Below are 8,657 nucleotides of genomic sequence, written 5' to 3' on the forward strand. Positions count from 1 at the left end.
AGAAATGGGGTCCAAAGGCCCCCAAAAGGGGGATCTGAACCACTGCTTTAATCTTGCCTTCCGTCGGGTTAGATGGTTGGCACTACCTGTGCAACAAATACAGGAGTGGACCCTAATACAGGACCTTACATTCAATAGCAGGTTTTGAGAAAATGCCAGCATCTCTCCTAATAACCCCTCTTAGGTGAGTCACCGGCACCATCACCACTACAACTGCTTTAATAATACATTCTGGACACAGCAATGGATCCTGCCCTATTTATATATAGCACTTTACGTTCCACCCTCACTGTGGCACGCACAAAAGACTTGGATACCGCTGTGAGTGAATGGAGGCGAGAGGAAAAGAAGGGGTTAAGGAGAGTATTGAAGAAGACAAAGGAGATTGTACAATGGGAAAGGCAAAAGGGGGACGTAAAGGAAGAAAGAAAAAAGGACGATGAAAAAAGGAATAGGTGTAGAAGTGACAATCTCCCTGAGTAACAGGGCTTGTGGAAAGATGAAAAATAGACATCCTAAGCTTTTGACTCTGGAGAGGGAAGGGACTAAGGCACCTATCAAAATATGACCGTTTATTTCTGTGAGTCCGATTCGTTCGGAGCGTTGATAACATATGCATGTATACAATTATACAGGCTAGCGTGGTTCAATTTCATTTAAACTACTAATTGGTAACTACAGATATAGAGCTTCTCAACTATACTTTTGACCTCATCTTCCTTGAATTTGTTCCAATTAAATTAATCTTTTACTTGAATCCAGAACGTCATTCATCATTGAAGCAATATGTAGACGATATCCAAAGAGTATATATTAAATATACTCTTTGGATATTTGTCTTTTTACAATATATAAACTATAGTCACCCTTAAGATATGTACACATTGCTTAGGACAAATAAAATAACATAACATAATACATCAGCACAGACATCTCAAGATAGTTTTTTATTTTGTGCATTTCAAAACGCACTTGCATGCAGATGATCTAATACCATTTGCTTAAGAAAAACTAAAGCTTATGGCTAGCTAATTAAGCACCTTAGCTAGCCATCTCCCAGTGACATGTTTGTTTGGCCTCATAGCCACAGACAAAACACACTCAATGACAAAGGCAAATATGAACTAACATATACTTTCTTATGGGGTGCCGATTGTAAAAATTTGATTACAATTTCTTTGCTGATACATTTTCAACATTTAGCTCACTTTCCACACATTTAACGCCATTTCCTCACATTTGAGACAGAAATTCATGTAAAACAACACGTTATATATGTTATTGTCAACAATATTTTCAAATGTAAAAAAACATTTAGCTAATATTACATATAAATGTTATATCTAAATCTAAATGTTGAATATAAATCTAAATGTTAAATACAAATATAAATGTTAAATATAAATGTTAAATTTATATCTAAATCTTAAATCTTAAATCTAAATCTTTCGTCAGGTTATGTCTGTTTCTGCACTCAGAGTGTGCATGAGATTGATAGAACAAGTTACTTTTAACGTCAACAGAGACTGTTGAGAATCTCTGTTAATGACGGCAAGCTAGTAGCACTAGTACTACGGTCATGGCGGGTATTGGTAGAGAGAAAAAGAAGAGGTAGTAATAAAGTAGTAAAGTAATTCTTCCGCCAAATTCAAAATTAAATGTATTTGCTTTGTTGTCATGTTCCACGTCTTCATTGTCATACAGAGCTACTAGCAGTGCTGCTACCATTTTCTTCTGTTTTTGACAGTTATTTTGAATTTAGGAGAGGGTGTATGGCCACCTAACTTAGGGATCCCAACTTAAGAAATTCCTAACTCAGGATAGTTCTGTAATGGCTAAATTCCTATCTTAAGGTAAGATAGGATTTCTTCCCAAGTTCAGTTAGGAAACCTCCTTCTGTAATATCAAAACCCCTAAATGCCTTCCTATCTCAAGATAGGATAGGATTTCAGAGTTAGGAAGTTTCTGGAATGAGGCCCCTTCAACACCAGCACCATCAACCCGTTGAACGGGAAGAGTTTAAATGGGTTTGTGGCTAGCATGATATGCAGACAGAAACAGATTGTGAACTCGCCAGATCGGGGGTGCCTCACGAGGCTAGACCAAGCCCTCTGCAAAGCTAATAGCATACGGCTTGACTGAAGAGCAGTGCGAGAGAGAGAGAGTGAGAGAGCGAGAGATATAGATGCTGACAGCGGTGTTTGGAGTAGGCCGAGGACAGATGGACAGAGATGGAAGGGTCCCCGTCAGCAACATTAGGCCTGAGGAGAGCACATCCACAGAAAAACGGACCAGACTGACTGACACACAAGCCGGGGAAAATAAATAGAGAAATGTTCTGATTGATTATCTGATGATAAAACAAAGAAAAATCGATGCATTACAGCAGCACTAGAATCTATCAAATTATTATAATATAATATATTATTTTAATAATAAAGATATTGTTTAGACTTTAGCATTTACCTGTAAATACTAGGCTTAAAGTAAAGTAAAGTAACCCAACACCTTCACTCTCTGTCCCTGAAAACCTCAATCAAAGCCAGAAATCTAGGGGTTATCATGGATTCAGATTTACATTTTGACAGTCACATCAAATCAGTTACAAAATCGGCATATTATCACCTTAAAAATGTAGCAAGACTTAGAGGGCTCATGTCCACCGAAGACTTAAAAAAACTTGTACATGCCTTTATCACTAGTAAGCTTGATTACTGCAATGGTCTCCTCACAGGTCTCCCAAAACAAACTCTGAGGAAGCTTCAGCTTGTTCAGAATGCTGCTGCTAGAGTTCTAACAAAGACCAAAAAATTTGATCATATTACACCAATTCTGAAATCGTTACATTGGCTTCCTGTAGGTCAGAGAATTGATTTTAAAATCATGTTGCTAACCTATAAATCCCTACATGGTTTAGGCCCAAAATATTTAACTGATATGCTTCCACTACATCAGCCTTCTAGACCACTAAGATCCTCTGAGACCAATCTGTTAATTATCCCCAGAGTAAACACAAAACATGGGAAAGCAGGATTTAGTTACTATGCAACAAATAGCTGGAATAAACTCCCAGAGGATTTAAGACTTGCCCCAACTCTGAGCACCTTTAAAACAAGACTGAAGACTTTTATGTTTGCTATAGCCTTCTGCTAAAATCTTAAATACATTGCACTTTCTAAAAAGCTTTTTAACTTTGCCTCTATTTTCTATTTTAATACTAAAATGCCTTTTTCTATTTTACCCATTTCTTTGCATATGTTTTTCTTTTACTTATCTATTATTTTATTTTATTGTATGACAATGTTTATATGTGAAGCACTTTGAGTCTGCCTTGTGTATGAAAAGTGCTATATAAATAAAGTTGCCTTGCCTTGCCTTGTACAGAAAACCAGTTGGAAAATAAACAAAAAATAAGTTTTTGTTTTAACAATCATTTGAGATGGTTAAAGACTTATGCCCCACATACAATTTATTTCCATTTTCCACACTTTTTCACCTCCACCTAATGTTCAGTAGACCCCATCTGCTCATGCTTTGCATTGTATTAATGCGTGTCTAATTGTGTTAATGGATGTTTAATAGTGATTAATTAGGTTTCATTTCTTATTCACCGCCCTTTTTGAACCATCCTCTCCTCCACCTGTCTAGGGTTGGTTCTGTTTGCGCGTGTTTGCCGCTGCTTGTGTGTGTGTGTGTGTGTGTGTGTGTGTGTGTGTGTGTGTGTGTGTGTGTGTGTGTGTGTGTGTGTGTGTGTGTGTGTGTGTGTGTGTGTGTGTGTGTGTGTGTGTATACATGTATGCGTGCACGCATGTGTCTTGGGCTCCTTGCCAGGCCCCGGCTAAACGATGCTGACGTTGCCTCTAATAGCTGCTCAACTTCCTGAGCCCCGGTCTCAAAGAGCAGCCGGAGAGGTCGAAGAAACTGACACACTGATACGCTGCTTAACTGACACAATGTGCCTGTGTGGACAGATGGACTTACACATGCACACATGGTCAACACAGATAATTAGAACAGGGAAACCAAAGCCAACACTTTGACTTTCAACCGTCGCCCCGCCCGATGCGTACTTTGTTGAACCAATAGGTTGATTACTTCGTACACACATTGATAGATATATTGAAAGGTGTCGGTTTCTTTAAAAGAAAAGGCCTCTCAACAAACTCAGACACCCCTCAACAAACTCATAATCTGATTTTTTTGAGGGGTCTTTTTTATTAAAGAAAGGTATGTCTTTAAATGTGTGTGTCAAATTGTATTCAACAGAACAATCAACATCAATAGACTTCTAGGGTACTACTACCCAATAACTGGCTTGCCAGGGATCTGTTCCAGACTTGCCTGGACCAAAACCCATTACATGTTACCCATTCCAAGGAAATTGTTTCAATTCCAGAGAGAGAGAGAGATAAAAATCTCTTAACATGTGGCTTCAGCCATCATCCCTCCCATGTACACCTGTAAGAGGGTGGATAGAACATCATGCAGACAAGCAGCCTGAACACAAGCCCACAAAGAGTGACATATTCAGCGGTGGATTGATCATAATGGGATAGCATTGGATGAGTTTACTTGTGAAAGTATGATTTGTAAACTGCATAGTAAGTATTTCTCTCAGCATTGTGGCTGCGTGTTTATTCTAAATTATATTGCAAGTTATTTCGCTATCTCTCTCATTCAGAGCGCTGTCCTTTGCCGATTGAGGTAGAAAGAATGATGGAGGCTTTGTGATGCATTACAACACAAGTAGACATGTTGGCTTCCACGGGAAAACATTCCCTGTGTACATTTTGTGTATTTTATTTGAAAGCTATTCTGAAGAATAAACTATCAATTAATAAGGAAAAAGGGAAAGCTACGATGCACCCATATAGGCGGTCTTGTCAACCATCCATAGTGAGTGCCAAGCGAAGAATAATATATCTATTTTTATATAGATATATAGTATATAGATTGTGATGTAAGTTGTAGCATTGTGGCCTCAGGTGATCTCTCCTAGGGTGCCAACAATGCAAGGTTGGCAGAACTAGTACGTACATATAACTCTATAACTCCCAAGTAATTAGTAAGTCATGTCATTAAATCAGGTGGCGCTGTACCCATTTCAACTGGTGATAATAGAGCCACCGGCTGAACTCTTTCCCTGACCAGCAACAAAAAACTCAGGCAGCATTCGAGAAAGATGGCGTACCCAGAGCAAGACAAAGCTACATCCTTCTACATTTTTCTATGTGATGTTCATGATATTGACACAAAATAGATGCACAATGGCGCTGAGACTGTTTTCGACGGCAACACTACTATCGTCTCCTCCTACTTCCGGATCACGGCCCCGGGAAAAAATCTCGAGCATGCGCAGAAGGCAAAAATCCGATTCCATTCAGATTGAACATATAAATGCACGATTAATGAGACTATCTATTGATTAATATAGGGGTTTTAATCCGATTCGGTCCGATTCGGTCCGATTTTAGTCAGACAAAGGTGTATACATGCATCTTAAACGATAATTTTTTGAGATTGGTCAAGTATCGAGAAAGCCTCAGTCGTAATCCGCGAAAACGGGCTGCAATGGAATCCTTTTAGAGCATTGAGCCGTCACAGTACGTCAAACCGATGTTCCTGCTAGTTACAGGCTCAGATGTTGTTATCATTATGGAATGGGCACCTACAGAGATATAAAACTTGTTTCTTCCCTTTTCGCTTGATCACAGTCTGTTTGTTACTGTGTCAAACCGAGTCTCGCTCCAGGAGAAGTCTCCCTCTGAAATCACATTCTTCCAGGATATTTTCCTATTGTAAAACATAAAAAAAGAATTTTGTCTAGAATTGTCTATCAAAGAACTATGCGATAAAAAGCTATCTCCAATGCACATGTTTGATGCTCGCAAGACGTAGATCAAATCCAATGGAACATTGTTATTCAGAGCTCCGCATTCAAATGTATTGCTTATGCTTGTAATTTGCAAGTGCTTACACAATCTCACACACACACACACACACACACACACACACACACACACACACACACACACACACACACACACACACACACACACACACACACACACACACACATACGCACTCCTATCAAAATATTCTTTTGAAGTTTGGGTTTGCGAACATGTGAAACATTTTCTTGGTATACCCGGATAAAGGATATGCACACTTGTGTGTTTTCATTGAAAAGCAGGGTTCTCAGAATAAACTCTCCACTGCAGAGAACTAAGCGGGGGGTGGGAGCTACGAGATGAGTTAACATCAGAGAGAGGTGCGGGAAGACGATGAGGGAAAATAAAAGTGTTTTTTTCTTAAGGCACAAGCATGCAGTTTCGGCGCGCACGTCAGAGACCTGCAAACATAACAAAATGCAAAAACCTGATATAAAGCCCTATCTGCCACAGAGGAGGAGGGGTTCAAAGCCAGGAGCTATGTGTGTGTTTGTCTACAGTATGTGCTGTGTGTCAGGGTGGGAAATTCACTTTCTATAATGCCTTAATTATCACACTAATAGACCAGAATCACAATATAGGCTCTTCGTATAAATGAAGCGATCAGCAGTACCTAGCAAAAAAATTCCTGAACTCTTTTTGCTCTTATGCTTTTTGAGAATTCAGAAATAGCCTTATTGAACATTATTTACAATATTGGCATAGAATAGCGTGCCTACAGTCGACAAAAAGATGAGTGCAATCCCATTTGTCGAGTTAATACTTTGATCTAAGTATCGTCTTCCGTCTGACCTCACCTCTTCTGCATCAAACTCATCGACGAAGGTCCTTGAATCTACTTCTCATGTGTTTACTTTCAATTTAAAGTGTCGCCACTTTCTTTCTAGCCTTTCCGGCACAAGGGAGCGCCTCAAATAGTTGCTAATAGCTTCATTGCTCTTTCAGCTGACACGGTGGTGACAGGAAGAGTCAATAAATGATTAAATCAGCACTCTCCGAAGGTGGCAGAGATGCTGTTACCCACCGTTGTCAATGTCAACAAAAACATCCAAGAATATCAGCGCGCATTTTAGTGAAACCACAGCGTTTTTAACGGCACATAATATTCCTTTTACTTAGAAATATTACCACGGAAATCTCAACACATCATGATACAATTGGTTAACCTTTTGTTTGTTCAGAAACGTCCTGGTACTCTTATACTGTATGATGTTATGGTGGATAAGCAAGGACTCTTATTTAAAGAGGTCTCTCAATCAAAATGAAAGATGTAGATTGATTGATTGCACAGTTACACAGACAATCTGAATTACAGCGATGTGACCAGGGGAACTTTATATAGAATAATCTGGTGGACAATATCCCTACACAATATAAAAATTACAAAGTACCCTGCCGAAAGCCTGACTAAAATGCAATTATACTGGAGATGTCTCACCTTCAATATCATAATCGATTCCAATCGTTGTTTAGAAGTGTATCCAGCTAGCTCTACAACAGTAAATATCTGGTAAAGAACTGCATGGCCAGTGGAGATGGATTGTTGGTGTGATGCACATAGACTGTATATAATACAGGTTAAACAGATTTTCTTTACCTGACCATACGTGCAAGAGCGAATCAATGTGTTGTGCGCAGCTCTACAATATAATACAATTTTCTGAAAATCTGTTTCAATGTACGAAAAAAGCGCATGGCGTCGTTCTCCAGTCCCGCCAAAGTTGAGTCAGGAAAAAGATTCATTAGCTTTGTGGCTGGCATGAGCAACTTTGTAGCAAGCTAGAACGATAGTGAAATATAACAATAAATTCGATCTCCACTGGATTAGTTTGTGCGGGTTAGGGGGTGAAGAGTATATGACGCCATGGACATACAACCAAATGTAACTGACCGTTACTGCGAATGAAAGTACAGAATGCTCTGGGTTTGATCATTGTTTGAAAAAATTGGGATAAAGTAAGTGCAAGACTCAACAAAATACGCAACAATGGTCTAGCCAATGTTTTTATATTTGGAAATGTTACATATTTTACTTTTTTAAGCTCAGAAGAACACAAATCGGTTTTAAAACATAGGTGAAAAGGTGCTGATGGTCTAGGGAGCCAAAGGTTCTGGCATCAGGTATTGGCAGCAATGACATGAAAAGGGCAAGGCCAGCTCTTCAGAGCTAAGACAAAGGAGACCGTTTGCGAGGATCATTTGAGTTATTATTGAATGCCGTGCGATCAACCGAGTCCATATTATTTCCCCTGCTGGCGTTAACAACGTGAAGAATAATGAATCATATTGCAGCTTAGAAAAAAGCAAAAAACACGCCATTCGTTATACATGCACCGCACATCGCTGCCCTCCACCCCCCAGCCTACTGACCGCACTAACTGACAGCAGGTGGAGCCCCGATCGGGTTTCAGAATGAGTAATGCATTCCTTGGTAGGAGAAAAGTGACAATGCCAAACGGAAGAGGAAGGTCAATCATCAATAGCTGTAAGATCAAGAATGGATGCAAAAATGTTTTAGGATTTTTTGTGCGATGTTTACCCAGTGCGTCTTGGGTGCAATACAAAACCACACCATGGATTTGACAGGAGTAAAAAAGCGAGTTCAAATATGTCAAATTGACAAGAGATTGCAATTTTCTGTAGGTCATACCTTGACACAAATACATCTACTGCTGCCATTCTTCCAGCCTATTGAACACAGGATAC

This window comes from Gadus macrocephalus, chromosome 12, assembly GCF_031168955.1.
Source record: "Gadus macrocephalus chromosome 12, ASM3116895v1".
Classification (NCBI taxonomy): Eukaryota; Metazoa; Chordata; class Actinopteri; order Gadiformes; family Gadidae; genus Gadus; species Gadus macrocephalus.